Raw genomic sequence first — 17,072 nt, forward strand, 5'->3', positions numbered from 1 at the left:
TTTTTATGATTTTTCAGATTATCAAATAACATGTCTCCTAGTCATCATTCTTTCAAGAGCCAACATATTTAACATTCTTAAACAACAACTTCAAAAGACATATGCACTGTTCAAGCATACATTCAGAAAACAAGAAGCATTGTCACCACATCAATATAATTAAACTATGTTCAAGGATAAATTCGAAACTCATGTACTTCTTGTTCTTTTGAATTAAAACAGTTTTTATTTAAGAGAGGTGATGGATTCATAGGACATTCATAACTTTAAGACAAAGTTACTAACTACTAATGATCATGTAATGAAGACACAAACATGGATAAGCACATAACATATAAAACGAAAAAAAACAGAGAAAGTAAGAACAAGGAATGAGTCCACCTTAGTGATGTCCTTGAGCTCTTCTATGTCTCTTCCTTGTCTTTGCTGCTCCTCCTTCATTGCTTTTAGATCTTCTCTAATTTCATGAAGGATGATGGAGTGCTCCTAATGTTCCACCCTTAGTTGCTTCCAATAATTGTGTGGAAGAAAATGAATCCCCTGAGGTATCTCAGGGATCTCTTGATTTGCAGTCAAATGTTCTTCCACTGAGCTATAGACCCTTGATGGAAGCTTTTGTCTTCCCTTTCCTCTTTCTAGAGGTTTCTCTAGCCTTAGGTGCCATCAATGGTTATGGAAAAAAAACAAAAAAGCTATGCTTTTGCCACACCAAACTTAGAATGTTGCTCGCCCTCGAGCAAAAGAAGAAAGAATAGAAGAATAAGAAGAAGATATGGAGGAGATAGATGGGAGTGTGTATTCGGCCATATGGGTGGGATTGGGTGGGAGAGAGATGTTGAATTTTTGAAGGTAGTGGGTGTATGGATGTGAGTGGTAAATGGAAAAAAAAAAGAAGGGATGATCATGAATGGAAAGAGAGATGATGAGGTAGGTGGGGATCCTGTGGGGTCCACAGATCCTGAGATGATCCTGTGGGGTCCACAGATCCTGAGGTGTCAAGGCATTTACATCCCTGCACCAATTTAGGCATGTAAAATGCCCTTGCACACAACTCTAGGCGTTCAGCGCCAGGTTGGTGCCCATTTTGGGCGTTCAACGCCCCTTTGCTGCCATTTCTGGCGTTGAACGCCAGAACCATGCTTGTTCTGGGCGTTCAGCGCCAGGATGCTCCCATTCTGGGCGTTCAGCGCCAGAACTATGCTCTGTTCTGGCGTTTGAACGCCAGACAGATGCTCCTCCAGGGTGTGATTTTTCTTCTGCTGTTTTTGATTCCGTTTTCAATTTTTCTATTTATTTTGTGACTCCACATGATCATGAACCTAAAAAAACATGAAAAACAAATAAGAATTAGATAAACATTGGGTTGCCTCCCAACAAGCGCTTCTTTAATGTCAATAGCTTGACAGTGGGCTCTCATGGAGCCTCACAGATGGGCAGAGCTTTGTTGAAACTCTCCAACACCAAACTTAGAGTTTGGATATGGGAGTTCAACACCAAACTTAGAGTTTGGTTGTGGCCTCCCAACACCAAACTTAGAGTTTGACTGTGGGGGCTCTGGTTGACTCTGCTTGGAGAGAAGCTTTTTCTGCTTCCTCTCCATGGTTGCAGAGGGAGATCCTTGAGTTTTAAACACAAGGGAGTTCTCATTCCATTGAAGGAATATTTCACCTCTGTCAACATCAATCACAGCTCTTGCTGTGGCCAGGAAAGGTCTTCCTAGGATGATGGATTCATCCTCTTCCTTTCCAGTATCCAGGACTATGAAATCAGCAGGGATGTAAAGGCCTTCAACCTTTACTAACACGTCCTCTACTTGTCCATAAGCCTGTTTTCTTGAGTTGTCTGCCATCTCTAATGAGATTTTAGCAGCTTGCACCCCATAGATTCCCAGTTTCTCTATTACAGAGAGGGGCATGAGGTTTATTCCTGAACCAAGGTCACACAGAGCCTTAAAGATCATGGTGCCTATGGTACAGGGTATTATGAACTTTCCAGGATCCTGTCTCTTCTGAGGCAATGTTAGTTGATCCAGATCACTTAGTTCATTGATGAACAAGGGAGGTTCAACTTCCCAAGTATCAATGCCAAATAATTTGGCATTTAGCTTCATGATTGCACCAAGAAACTTGGCAGTTTGCTCTTCAGTAACATCCTCATTCTCTTCAGAAGAGGAATACTCATCAGAGCTCATGAAGGGCATAAGGAGGTTCAATGGGATCTCTATGGTCTCTAGATGGGCCCCAGAGTCCTTTGGTTCCTCAGAGGGAAGCTCCTTATTGACCACTGGACGTCCCAGGAGGTCTTCCTCCTTGGGATTCACGTCCTCTCCTCTCCTCACAGGTTCGGCCATGGCGCTTATGTCAATGGCCTTGCACTCTCCTTTTGGGTTCTCTTCTGTATTGCTTGGGAGGGTACTAGGAGGGATTTCAGTGATCCTTTTACTAAGCTTATCCCATGAGTTCAGGCTATTCTTAGGTTGAGAATCCAACCAGAGTCTAGCTCTGTCTCTTACAGCAAAAAGGGAAAAGCATGAGCCTGTAGACTTTAGGATCTACTCCATTAGTCTTAACAGTATCACATATCTGCAAGAATTCAGTTAAGAACTGAAAGGGATCTTCAGATGGAAGTCCATGAAACTTGCAGTTCTGCTGCATCAGAGAAACTAATTGAGGTTTCAGCTCAAAGTTGTTTGCTCCAATGGCAGGAATGGAGATGCTTCTTCCATGTAAATTGGAGTTAGGTGCAGTGAAGTCACTAAGCATCTTCCTTATATTATTATTATTTTCGGCTGCCATCTCCTTTTCCTGTTCGAAAATTTCTGAAAGGTTATCTCTGGATTGTTGTAATTTAGCTTCTCTTAATTTTCTCTTCAGAGTCCTTTCAGGTTCTGGATCTGCTTCCACAAGAATGTTCTTATCCTTGCTCCTGCTCATATGACAAAGAAGAAGGCACAGAAAAAATAGTAATAATAATATGGATCCTTTATACCACAGTATAGGGATCCTTGTGTTAGTAGAAGAAAAGAAGGGAAGAAAATCTGAACTCAGAGAGAGAGGGGGTTCGGATTTTTGGAGAGTTGAAGGAAAGATGTTAGTATATCAATAAACAAATAGAAGAAGATGAGAGGGGGAAGTGAATTTTCGAAAACAATTTTTGAAAAAGAATTAGTGATTTTTGAAAATAGTTTTTGAAAAAGGTTAGTATTTTTTTTCGAAATTTTTTTTATATAAAAAATAAAAATAATTAGTTAATAAAAAAGAAATTTTTGAAAAAGAGGGAAGATATTTTCGAAAATTAGAGAGAGAGAGTTAGTTAGGTAGTTTTGAAAAAGTTAAGAAACAAACAAAAAGTTAGTTAGTTAGTTGAAACAAATTTGAAAAGATAAGAAGTTGGGAAGTTAGAGAAGATATTTTGAAATCAAATTTTGAAAAAGATAAGATAAGAAGATATTTTTTTGAAAAGGTATGATAGAAATTAGTTTTTAAAAAAGATTTGATTTTTAAAATCACAATTAATGACTTGATTCATAAGAAATCACAAGATATGATTCTAGAACTTAAAGTTTGAATCTTTCTTAACAAGCAAGTAACAAACTTCAAATTTTTGAATCAAAACATTAATTGATTATGTTATTTTCGAAAATTTGGTCTAAAAATAAGAAAAATATTTTTGAAAAATATTTTTGGAATTTTCGAAAATAACTAAGAATTTTGAAAAAGATTTGATTTTTGAAAAAGATTTTGAAAAAGATAAGATTTTCAAATTGAAAATTTGATTTGACTTATAAGAAACAACTTGATTTTAAAAATTTTTGAAAAGGTCAACTCAAATTTTCGAATTTGATGAGAGAAAAATGGAAAGATATTTTTTTGATTTTTGAATTTTTATGATGAGAGAGAAAAACACTAAAAATGATGCAATGCATGAAATTTTTAGATCAAAACAATGAATGCATGCATGAATGATATGAGTGTCAAGATGAACACCAAGAACACTTTGAATGTCAAGATGAACATCAAGAACATAATTTTAAAAAATTTTTTAATGCAAAGAAAACATGCAAGACACCAAACTTAGAATTCTTTAATGCTTAGACACTAAGAATTCAAGAATGCATATGATAAACATGAAAGGACACAAAACAAAAAATCATCAAGATCAAACAAGAAGACTTACCAAGAACAACTTGAAGATCATGAAGAACACTATGAATGCATGAAATTTTCGAAAAAAATGCAAGATGCATATGCAATTGACACCAAACTTATAACATGACTCAAGACTCAAGACTTAAACAAGAAACAGAAAAATATTTTTGATTTTTATAATTTTCTAATTTTTTTTGGATTTTTAGTTTATATTTTCGAAAAACTATTTTGGAAAAGAAAAATAAGGATTCCAAAATTTTCAATATGAATTCCAGGAATCTTATGCTCTAAAGCTCCAATCAAAGGGTCAGGCATGGCTCAATAGCCAGCCAAGCTTTAGTATGTAACTCAGACATGACATGCCTGACATTCCTTACATTCAACAGCCAATTGGCTAAGAAAGATAAAGAAGCTCTTCTCTTGGGTATAAGGATTGAGACATGGCTTTACAGCCAGCCAGGCTTCAACATGCTTCATGAAACGCTAGAATTCATTCTTAAAAATTCTGAAACCATAGAATAATTTATTTTTGAAAACATTTTTAATTAAATTTTTTTTTTCGAAAACAAAGGAGAAAATTTTGAAAGATTTTTGAAAAATTTTTGAAAACAAAACAAAAAGAAAATTACCTAATCTGAGCAACAAGATGAACCGTCAGTTGTCCAAACTCGAACAATCCCCGGCAACGGCGCCAAAAACTTGGTGCACGAAATTGTGATGCATATCCATGGCTTCAAAGGCCTGGTGCTCTGATCTAGTTTTATTGTCTGTCACAACTTCGATACAACTAACCAGCAAGTGCACTGGGTCGTCCAAGTAATACCTTACGTGAGTAAGGGTCGAATCCCACGGAGATTGTTGGTATGAAGCAAGCTATGGTCACCTTGTAAATCTCAGTCAGGCAAATATAAAGTGATAATGGTGTTTTCGAATAATAAATAATAGAATAGGGATAGAGATACTTATGTAAATCATTGGTAGGAATTTCAGATAAGCGAATGGAGATGCTTTTCGTTCCTCTGAACCTCTGCTTTCCTGCTATCTTCATCCAATCAGTCTTATTCCTTTCCATGGCTGGCTTTATGTGATACATCACCACTGTCAATGGCTACTTTCGGTCATCTCACGGGAAAATGATCCAATGCCCTGTCACGGCACGGCTAATCGTCTGGAGGCATCACCCTTGTCAATGGCTTCATCTTATCCTCTCAGTGAATAATATGCTCACGCACCCTGTCACGGCACGGCTATTCATCTGTCGGTTCTCGATCATGCCGGAGTAGGATTTACTATCCTTTTGCGTCTGTCACTAACGCCCTGCAATCGCGAGTTCGGAGCTCGTCACAGTCATTCAATCATTGAATCCTACTTGGAATACCACAGACAAGGTTTAGACCTTCCGGATTCTCTTGAATGCCGCCATCATTCTAGCTTACACCACGAAGATTCTGGTTAAGAGATCTAAGAGATATTCATTCTAGCTTATTTCATGTAGAACGGAAGTGTTTGTCAGGCACGTGTTCATAGGGGAGATGGTGATGAGCGTCACACATAATCATCACCTTCATCATGTTCTTGGGTGCGAATGGATATCTTAGAAGCGAAATAAGATGAATTGAATAGAAAACAGTAGTACTTGCATTAATCTTTGAGGAACAGCAGAGCTCCACACCTTAATCTATGGAGTGTAGAAACTCTACCGTTAAAAATACATAAGTGAAAGGTCCAGGCATGGCCGAGATGGCCAGCCCCCTAAAACGTGATCACAGGATCAAAATACAATCCAGGATGCCTAATACAATAGTAAGAGGTCCTATTTATAATAAACTAGCTACTAGGGTTTACATGAGTAAGTATTTGATGTATAAATCCACTTCCGGGGCCCACTTGGTGTGTGTTTGGGCTGAGCTTAAGTGTTGCACGTGCATAGGCCATTTGTGGAGTTGAACGCCAGTTTTTGTGCCAGTTTGGGCGTTCAACTCTGGTTTTGGATCCTTTTCTGGCGCTGGACGCCAGATTTGGGTAGAAAGCTGGCGTTGAACGCCAGTTTACGTCGTCAATTCTTGGCCAAAGTATGGACTATTATATATTGCTGGAAATCCCTGGATGTCTACTTTCCAACTCAATTGGAAGCGTGCCATTTCGAGTTCTGTAGCTCCAGAAAATCCACTTTGAGTGCAGGGAGGTCAGAATCCAACAGCATCAGCAGTCCTTTTTCAACCTCTGAATCTGATTTCTGCTCAAGTCCCTTAATTTCAGCCAGAAAATACCTGAAATCACAGAAAAACACACAAACTCATAGTAAAGTCCAGAAATGTGAATTTAACACAAAATCTATTAAAAACATCCCTAAAAGTAACTAGATCCTACTAAAAAACATACTAAAAACAATGTCAAAAAGCGTATAAATTATCCGCTCATCATCCTGAAATCAAGCAACAAAGTGCATCAAAGCTCTAGTCCAAGTCATGAGTAATGCAACATAATATTTGTCACTAAACTTATGAAAAATCCTCATGAAATCATGTAAAATGCACAATGTATGCTTGAGTCAAGGCATAAGTGAATATTTACCCAAAACTAGCTTATTTCCTAAAGAAATGCATGAAACTAACCTAAAAACAGTAAAGAAAAGGTCAGTGAAACTGGCTAAGATGCCCTGGCATCACTCTTGAGTTACTAATGTCCAAGTGATTGATGATTGGGAGCCATTAACTCTAGATTTCACTAATTGAATTGGTGGAGAACTAGGACTTATGGACTTGGATTGACATAGCTCATTTGACTTTCCTTTACTACTAGTTAGAGGATGACATAATGGGGTTGATCCTTGCCAATTCTCATGTTGTGGTTAGTGATTAGGATAGAGATCCTTGACCACTAACCCTTGCCAAGGCCTTTTTGTCATTTGATTTCCTTTAGCATTTACTTTTCATGTTTCTCATCTCAAAACCCCAAAATGTACAAACTCATAACCAATAACAAGAGCACTACCCTGCAATTCCTTTGAGAGACGACCCGAGGTTTAAATACTTCGGTTATTAGGATTATTAGGAGTTTGTACTTGTGACAAACAAAATTTTTGTATGAAAGGATTATTGATTGGTTTAGAAACTATACTTGCAACGAGATTTCATTTGTGAACTCTATACCGTCAATTTTCCATTCATCAAAATGGCGCCGTTGCCAGGGAATTGCAATGGTGTTGTGTTATTGGTTATTGTATTTATGTGAATATTGTGAATAGCTTTATTTTTGAATTGCTTGTTAGTTCTTGCTAGTTTTAGGATCTAATTTTCTTGCTTCTTATTTGATTTTGTTTTCATTTTCTCTTGCTATCATGAATTCTCACTTTGGCTATGAGTTTGGTTCTTACTATATTGTAGGAAATGAGGGCTACAATGAGGATGTGTATCAAGGATGGAACAATCAAAGGTGGGAGGAGCCATATGTATATGATCAATCCTCTTGGCAACAACCACCACCAACGCACTATGAAGAAGAGCCATTCTATGATGCATATCAACCCAATGGCTATGGTAAACCTCCTTGTGACTTTCAAGAACCACCAACATATGCCTATGAGCCATATCCTCAACATAATCCTCAACCATACTCACAAGCCTCTTTTCACCAAACACCTCCATGTGACCTTGACCCATATCCACCATACCAACCACCTTTTGAACCACATGAGCTATACATGAAACCACCATTCCAATATCAATACTCCCAAGAACCACCTCAGTACACACCACCACATCCTTATCAAGAAGAACCACCTTCCTATCATGAACCCTTTCTCCAAAAGAATGAACCCTCTTATCCACTCCAATCCTCAATGGATGAAATCCTTAGCCTTATACTTCAAGGGCAAGGAGAAATACAAAGGGAGACACTAGAATTTGTGGCTACCTTGACCAAGGTTGTAAGCACTTTAGCCTCCCAATGCTTGAGCACTCAAAGCACTCCCATGGTCACATGTGGAGAATTAATTGAAGAGCATAGCATGAAGGAGAGATTGGAAACCCCGGTGGGTGATGAGGGATGCCACTTTGTGTTAGAACAATTGGAGAAGCCTATGATCATTGAAGAAGAGGGAGAAGTGGTTGAAGACTTAGGAGATGTGGAGCCTCCATGGGAATTTAGAACCATAGAATATATCTCCAAGAAGATTGAATTTGATGTTAAGGAGGAGAGTGCACAACCTCCACAATAATTTTTGAATGAAGACTTGGAGGGAATGGAGCAAGAATTGAGTTCCCTTGGTGATGAAGATCATGTATCCGACCTTCTTGGTGGTGAATCCTTTGAGTTTGAAGAACCTTCTCCTAATGAGATAGAAAGCAATGTGGAGGTAGATTTCTCTAATCCTCCCATATATGATTTGAGTGATGGAGAAGAGTTAGATGAAATTGATGAACAAGGGATTGAAGTTGAAGAAGTTTATGAAGAGGTGGAGATTGACAAGGAAGAACATAAGGGAGTAGAGCTTGCAAAGACATTGGAGATACCTCTCCCCAAGCCATCACCATCCATTCTTTCATTCAAGTGGGTAAATTCCTTATACTTAAGCTTTATTATTCCCATTGAATATGGTTTGCTTAAGACGGATGGTCAACTTAGAAATATATGTGGCTTCAAGAGCAAGAGGGAGATGATTAGTGGTTGGCATTGTAACGGTTGGTATAGAGCCAGATCCCTTGGGTCTAGGAGGATGTTTGGTCGCTTACATGAGAATTCTAAGGCCATACCACCTAGATGGACCAATAATGATGATCAACTTCAAGACGGGTGTGAAAATAAAGTGTGGGATCCCGGATCGTGCAAGGAGAATCAATTTTGGGAGCCCCAAGCTTTTGAAGAACTCTATCAACACTTGGTACAACAAATAGGAAATCTTGGGGCACAATGGAGAACCAAACATTGGTGGGAGTTCCAAGATGAATTCAAGCACAAGCTACCTTGAGAGGAGCTCCCCATAAGTCCAACTTAAGGACAATAAACAAAAGTGCTAGGTGGGAGACACCCCACCATGGCAAAATCTTTACATTTTCTCTTTTGTAAATATTGGTAGAATTAGTTTAATTTCATGTTTTGATTAGTTTGTTGAGTATATTTGGTAGTCTAGTATGTTAAATAAGGTTTTATGGTGTTTTGGTAGCTCTTTGGAGGTTTGGAATGCATGGATTAGTGCAAAAACACAGAAAAAATTTTGAAAAACAGAGCACCATCCACGCATACGCGTGCATCAAGCATTTTCGCCTACCCACGTGCACGCGCCATGCACGCGTACACGTGGATTGAGAAATTCCACCCCCAAGCCAAAAACCCGAGAGTTGTGCGAATGTTGCGCGTGCTTTGTGCCTTTGGCACAAAACCACTCACGCGTACGCACACTTGACGCATACACGTCACTCTCGAAATAAGCCATTGATGCCCACAGGCCATGTACGCATACGCGTGGATGCCCTTTTTTCACTACATTTCTTTTCTTTTCTTCTTCCCATTTCTTTCTTTCTCCTTTCTTCTTCCCTTCTTCTACCCCTCATCCAACACTTCTAAACACCATTGATAACCATTTCTTTTTGTTAGTTAATTACTTAGTTAGTTAGTTGACTAGTTGGTTAGTTTAGTTCTCATTTCATTTTCTCTTTTTCATCATAAGTGTTGGATTATTACTTTTGTTGATATATATTGCTGCTTATTACTAATTGAATGCTATCTTAGCATGATTATTTTTGGATATTCATTGTTGGATTCCTTGATTGAGGTCATAATTTGCTACTTGGTTTTGAGTTCTTCATGCCTACCTTTTTGAGAATACCAAGTGATGAGAATCGCCTTCGAGCTTGTAACTCTTCGTGAATTTCATGTTGTAGCTAGCCACCATGTAATTGGAATCCTTTTCCTCGATTAGGCAATTTCTTGATGGTTGATGTTGCACATTTACCTTAATGCATTGTGCTTCATGATCATATGCATCCATATGTTTATAGCTTGAATGCTCTCATGCTTCTTTAGTGCTTGTTTTACCTTACAAGTTTACTTAAAGCATCTCAAGCACACTAGGATAAGTGAAGTGCATGCTTCTTTTGTGACATCGCTTTTTATGCTAATGTGTGTTCTAGAAGGCGCTTAATTTAGGACTCACATCCCTATTTTCATTAATGTCACACTAATTCACTCACTCAATTCTAGTGATTTACCTCATTCCAACAATGCATGCTTCCTTGCTCTTGTGTTTTCTCATCTTACGGTGTTATATTTTTGTTTTTCATGATTGATGCACCACAAGTAAAAATGGAAGCGGAAGAAAGAACACGCAGCAACCGGTTGATCTACCAGCTGAAGGTAGCAACTCGGAAAGTCGCCGTACCCCCTTGCTCATCTTTGAGTGCACCGAAGACGGTGCAAACTTTTAAGTGTGGGGAGGTCGTCCGACTGTTCGGCGTTTTTGGGTGACAAGTTTCTAATCCCAACACTTTTGCATTTCATTTTAGGTCTTTTAGGATTTTTGTTTCATTTTCTTATTTTTGCATATATATACATAATAAGCTTAGTCAAAATGATAAAATTTTTTGAGAAATTATCTATAGGGCACCAATTGATTTGAGTGAAAACTTTTCATAGATCTTGCTTGAATTATATATATTGTTGATCATGTCTTTGAGATAAGAACACACAACCTAGTGAAATTTGAGCCTAATGGTGTGGTTACATCTTATAACCACTTATTTTCCCTTCTTGTGTGCAATTGTTCTCTTTCTATGATTGTAATATTTGATTTGTTTGATTCTCTATGTCTATTATTTTATGTATTCATGCATTTATATGATTGAGGCTATTGTTTCGTTAACTGACTTACCCAAATAGCCTTACCTCTTATCATCCTTTGTTAGCCAACTTTGAGCGTACGATTAACCCACTTGTTCTTAATTTAGCACATTACAAGCCTTAAAGCAGAAAATAATAAATGTCCTTTATTTGGATCTTTGATTAGCTTAGGCTAGTGTGTGTATCATTCAAGTGTGGGAACCTTGGGACATTGGTTGAATAAAAGGTAGTTTTGTATTTTTGTTATAAATATTGGGAATTGGGTACATGCTCATGTGTAATGAATGTAAGACCTTATGCATTGATGTTCTTGTATATAGTTTGAAAGAAAAAAAAAAGAAAAAAAAAGAAGAGTATGGAAAAACAAATGAAAAAAAAAGAAAAAAATAGAAAGAAAAGAAAAAGAAAAAGAAAGAAATAAAAAGGGGACAAAATGACCCAAAGCAAAGTGAAGTCCAATAAAAATCAATGCATAAGTGTTGTGAAATGAAAAGGAAATGCATGAGTATGTGAAAAAGTGAAAAGTGGGTAGTGATGCCAGGGCATTTTGGCCAGTTTCACTGACCTTTTCTTTATGGTTTTAGGGTAGTTTCATGTACTTTCTAAGGAAATAAGCAAGTTTTGGGTAAATAATCATTTACATCTTGATTCAAGCAAACATTGTGAATTTTATATGATTTCATGAGAATTTTGCATGAATTGAATGATAAATTGAATGATGCATGATCTCATGGGTTAGAACCTAGCTTTGATGCACTTTATTTGCTTGATTTCAGGACAAAGGAAGCAAGGAAGATGCCACGTTAATAGCCCCGTTAGTCCAACTAACGTGACCATAAACGTGGAAAAGAGGCTAGCTTACAACGTTAACAAGAAAAGTGAACACCAATAACGCTTTCGTGAGCCATCATAGCCTACGTTAGTGTCCACGTTAACTACGTTAACGTGGAGGCTAACGTGGAAGAGAAGTAGAGCTCCAACGTTAGTGGTAAAAGTGAATGCCACTAACGTTGGGGAGAGGGGCACACTTAGCCACGTTAAGAGTCACATTAATTACATTAACATGAACTCTAACGTGGGAGAAGCAATGAAGAAGCAACGTTAGTGACACTCACCTTTGTCACTTGATGAGATATTTTGGAGGAAAAATAAATCTCTCCCAAAACACACAAATCTAACCGGCAAGTGTACCGGGTCGTATCAAGTAATAAAAACTCACGGGAGTGAGGTCGATCCCACAGGGATTGAAGGATTGAGCAATTTTAGCTTAGTGGTTGATTTAGTCAAGCGAATCAAGATTTGGTTGATGGTTTTGTGACTTGCAGAATTAAATTGCATTGAAGTAAAGAGAACAAGAAATAAATTGCTGAAACGTAAAGGACAAGAAATTAACTGGCAGAAACTTAGAGTGCAAGAAATGTAAATTGCGGAATCTTAAAGTGCAAGAAATGTAAATGACTCGGAATGTAAAGGGGATTGGGAAGTGGATTTGCAGAAATTAAACAAAGAAAAGTAACTTGCATCAAACAAAAGAGTAAAAGGGAATTGGGATTGGATCGGATCTTATAGCAGAAAAGTAAATGAACATGGAAAGCAAGAAACAGAATGTAAATTGGAGATTTGGATCTCAGGACCCAGAGACTAGAAAACCAAGTCTAGATCTCAATGCCTTCCTAAATCCAACAAGAACAGTTGCAAGGAAATTGTAAATTGCAAAGAAATTAGATGAGAAGCAAGTGATGGAAACAGAAATTCAAATTCAGTAAATAAACAGAGAGATCCAAGGTTGAGATTGAAACAGAATTTCTTCAATTCTCCAACCCAAAATCCAAGACAATTGTAATTGAAATTGAAAGCAATAAAACTGAGAGAAAGAGAAGTGAATTCTCCTTCCCAAGACAAAGAAATTAAAATTCACTCAATAACAAAAACTCTCTGAAAACTCTTATGAAAATTCCAAAAGAAAAGCTCTCCAAAGAACTTGAATTCTATCCTATTTATACACTTTCTTCCAATGATCTTCAAGCCTTGAGTTGGGCCTTTGCTCTTGGTGGAATTGGGTTGAAAGAGGCCTTGGTTGATTGCTCTTGAAGTTTGAAGAAGAACCAAAGTGAACCAATTGAACCGGGTTTGAGTTTTGCAAAAGTTGGACCAAAAGTTGGAGCTAAAGTTAGGGGTCTAACTTTGGCTCCAACTTTTCATAGCAGCCCACAAAACTTGCTGGTATGAACGTTGGTGCCAACGTTAGGGGTCTAACTTTGACCCTAACGTTGGCCTTGCCTAGTGCTTGTGGCGCCAACGTTAGCCTCCAAGTTAGGGGGCTAACGTTGGCGCAAACTTTTGCTCCTTCCCCATTGAATTTTCATGTGCCAACGTTAGCCTCCAAGTTAGGGGGCTAACGTTGGCGCAAACGTTGGATGGCCAGGGAGGAATTCATGTGCCAACGTTAGCCTCAAAGTTAGGGGGCTAACGTTGGCGCAAACTTTTGGTGCCCAGGGGAGAAATTCATGTGCCAACGTTAGCCTCAAAGTTAGGGGGCTAACGTTGGCGCAAACTTTTGGAGCCCAGGGGAGAATTTTCAAGTTCCAACGTTAGCCTTCAAGTTAGGGGGCTAACGTTGGAGCTAACTTTTCAACCAAAAGTTTGTGCAAAAGTTTGATGCTAACTTTAGGTCCAGCTTTTGCTTCCTGGTTCAATTTCACTTATTCCATTGTCCTCTCTTCACTCCTAGCCATTCTTTCTTGCTTCAACCCTTCTCCAAGCTTTCTTCACCTATCATTAATCAACCAAACTCATCAAAGCTATGCTCAAAATCATGAGATATTCATTCTTTCATAATATGCAACAAATATAGCATAAAACTTCATGAAATGGCATGAATTCATATATGGTTGGTTCAATCAAGGGAAACATGAAAATCTACTCAATTAGCTTGCTTATAGCTCAAGAAAGTGCATAATTCTAATGAAAACAAAAGAAAGAGACTAGCTAAAATAGGCTAGGATGACTTGTCATCATCACTAACGTTGGACTAAGCCTCTATTAGCCATGTTAGTTGCCACGTTAATTGCATTAACGTGGAAGCTAACGTGGAGGAAAGGAATGATGAGCCAACGTTAGTGACACTCACCTTTGTCACTAACGTTGGAGATGGCTATCACTACCACGTTAGAAGTCACGTTAACCTAAGTAACGTGAACTCTAACGTGGGAAGAAGGGTGTTTGGAGCGTTAGTGACAAAGGTAAGTGTCACTAACACTCTCGAAGTTGAGGCATACCCATGTTAAGAGTCACGTTAGCTACACTAACGTGGACTCTAATGTAAGGAAGAAGGGGCCAAGGGCAACGTTATTGGCAAAGGTAAACGCCAATAACGCTCGCGATGGATCAAGAGGCAACGTTAGTGCCACTAACGTTGAAGTTAACGTAACTCATCTTGGGCTAGGAACGTTAGTGCAAAAGGTGATTGTCACTAACGTTCTCGAACCCACATTTTCACTTAACGTTAACGCCACTAACGTCCTAGCCAAAGTCCATGCCTACTTCACACTTTCTCTGCAAGTAAAGCTGAGCCCACTGAAGATTCCAAACTGCTTCAACTCAATATCCAAAGGCCCATATCCAAGACTTGAAGAACCAACTGGAAGATCAGAAAAGTAGTATATATAGGGGTAGTTTTGAACTAGAGAGGAGCTTTTGGGGATTGAGAGGACTACTCTCTGTATAATTTTACTTTCTCTACAACTTCTAGTTTTACTTCAGAATGTACTCTCCATCTTTGCTTTCCATTCCCAGAGCCATGAACAACTAAACCCCTTTCATTGGGTTAGGGAGCTCTGTTGTAATTTGATGGATCAATAATAGTTTTCATTATTCTTCTTCTTTCTTTTCTCTTGATTTTACTTGAAAGCTTTCAATCTTCATCCAATTGGATAGTTGTCTTGGAAAAGAAACTATTCATACTTGGATCTCTTCTGAACCTTGGAAGAGGAATGAAGAGATCATGCTAGAAATGCTTTCTCATGTTGGACCAAATTGGGGTTTGGGCGGATATGGTGACATATAATTCTCCCAATACTTTGATTTAGAAATACATGTGGTATAATCAGTGACCACACCTCATCTCTTCTCATGAGCAATTAGACCAAGGAATTGGCTATTGATCAAGATTTGAGAGATTGAGTTACCAAGGAATTGGAATTCAATCACTTAAGATTGCCAAGGAGATCAATGAATGCATTGATTAAGGAAGAGATGAAAATGAACTTGATCCAGAGAATGCAACATCTCCTAAGCCCGATGAATTCTCCATTTTTGATCTTACCCATTCTCTTTAGTTTCTACCATTTACTTTCATGCTGAACTCCCTTTCCCCATTTAAGATTCTGCAATTTACTTTTCGTCATTTATTTTTAACTCTTTATTTCTAGCATTTACATTTTCTGCCATTTACTTTTCCGCCATTTAATTTCCTGCAACTCTCAAACCAAATTCTGCTTAGCTCAACTAGAACATTCCTCCAATTAAAGTTTCTTAACCAATCAATCCCTGTGGGATTCGACCTCACTCTATTGTGAGTTTTTACTTGACGACAATTCGGTATACTTGCCGAGGGACATTTGTTACGAGACAAGTTTTCGTGCATCAAGTTTATGGAGCCGTTGCCGGGGATTGATTTTGTATCAACAATGATTAAATTAGTGGATAACTAGATTGAGCACTTTTCTTTTGTTTGATTTAATTCCATCTGAGTAATTTACTTTCAGTTTTAGTTATTTCCTTCCCTTTACCTCTCACCCATTTGTGGTGCTATCTGCATATTATTTTTTTTACTATTTAGTCAACTGACCCACTAACTATTTGATATATTGCATCACTCACAATAACAACATTTTTGTAGAAAATACTGTCTGCATCTATCCTTTTTGCTTGTGCCTTATTGGTTGTATGACAGGTAGAAGAAGCAGGGCTTCAACCTCATTTGATTCTGAACCTGAGAGGACCTTCCTTAGATTAAGGAGAGAAGCAAGAGGGAAGAGAGTAGTTGGTGCTGAGGAAGAGGAAGAGTACTTTAAACTAGACATGGATGAGAATATGGAGAACCATCATGAAGAAGAGGCTCACAACCATGGCAGAGAAGGTCCAGCGCATCAGGCTGGACAAGAGAGAAGAGTTATGGGTTCTTACATCAACCCAAATCCAGGAAACTGTGGAAGTAGCATCCAAAAGCCAACCATACATGGCAACAACTTTGAACTAAAGCCACAGCTCATCACCCTTATTCAGAACAATTGTTCATTCGGAAGAAGTGTCCAAGAAGACCCCAATCAACATCTAACCACCTTCCTGAGGATATGTGATACTGTAAAGTCTAATGGTATTCATCCTGACACCTATAGACTACTTCTGTTTCCCTTCTCATTCAAGGACAAAGCATCTAAATAGCTGGAATCCTTTCCAAAGGGGAGTTTAGCAACCTGGAAAGATGTGGTGAACAAATTCTTGGCAAGATTCTATCCTCCTCAATGGATCAACAGGTTGAGAGCTGAGGTACAAACCTTCAGACAGCAAGATGGTGAAACTCTATATAAAGCATGGGAGAGGTTTAAGGACTTGACAAGAAGGTGCCCACCAAATATGTTCAATGAATGGGTGCAGTTGCACATTTTCTATGAAGGTCTTTCTTATGAATCAAAGAAGGCAGTAGACCACTCATCTGGGGGATCTCTGAACAAGAAGAAGACCATTGAAGAAGCCATAGATGTCATTTAGACTGTAGCTGAGAATGACTACTTCTTTGCTTCTGAAAGAGGCAACACTAGAGGAGTAATGGAGCTGAACAATGTGAATGCACTGCTAGCTCAAAATAAGATGATTACCAAGCAATTGGCTGACCTCACCAAGAAGATGGAATGGAATCAAGTAGCAGCAATCACCACTTCAGCAGCAACTCAAGAAGAAGTGAATGAAGAAGCAAAGGGTAGTCAGGAGCAAGCCAACTACATTGAAAATTCACATAGGTAGAACCATGACCCATACTCTAAAACGTATAATCCTGGCTGGAGGAACCACCCAAACTTTGGGTGG

General features: G+C 38.4%; 1 non-coding gene across 1 annotated transcript; it reads right to left on the reverse strand.

Moving 5' to 3' along the window:
- Positions 1 to 16,520: 16,520 nt before the first annotated feature.
- LOC148579776 (small nucleolar RNA R71) lies at positions 16,521 to 16,627 on the reverse strand. Its single transcript, XR_015899686.1, has one exon. It is a non-coding gene; the product is annotated as a small nucleolar RNA R71 (small nucleolar RNA).
- Positions 16,628 to 17,072: the final 445 nt, after the last annotated feature.

Source organism: Arachis ipaensis, chromosome B10 (genome assembly GCF_059453495.1).
Source record: "Arachis ipaensis isolate K30076 ecotype BB chromosome B10, ASM5945349v1, whole genome shotgun sequence".
In the NCBI taxonomy this organism is placed as follows: Eukaryota; Viridiplantae; Streptophyta; class Magnoliopsida; order Fabales; family Fabaceae; genus Arachis; species Arachis ipaensis.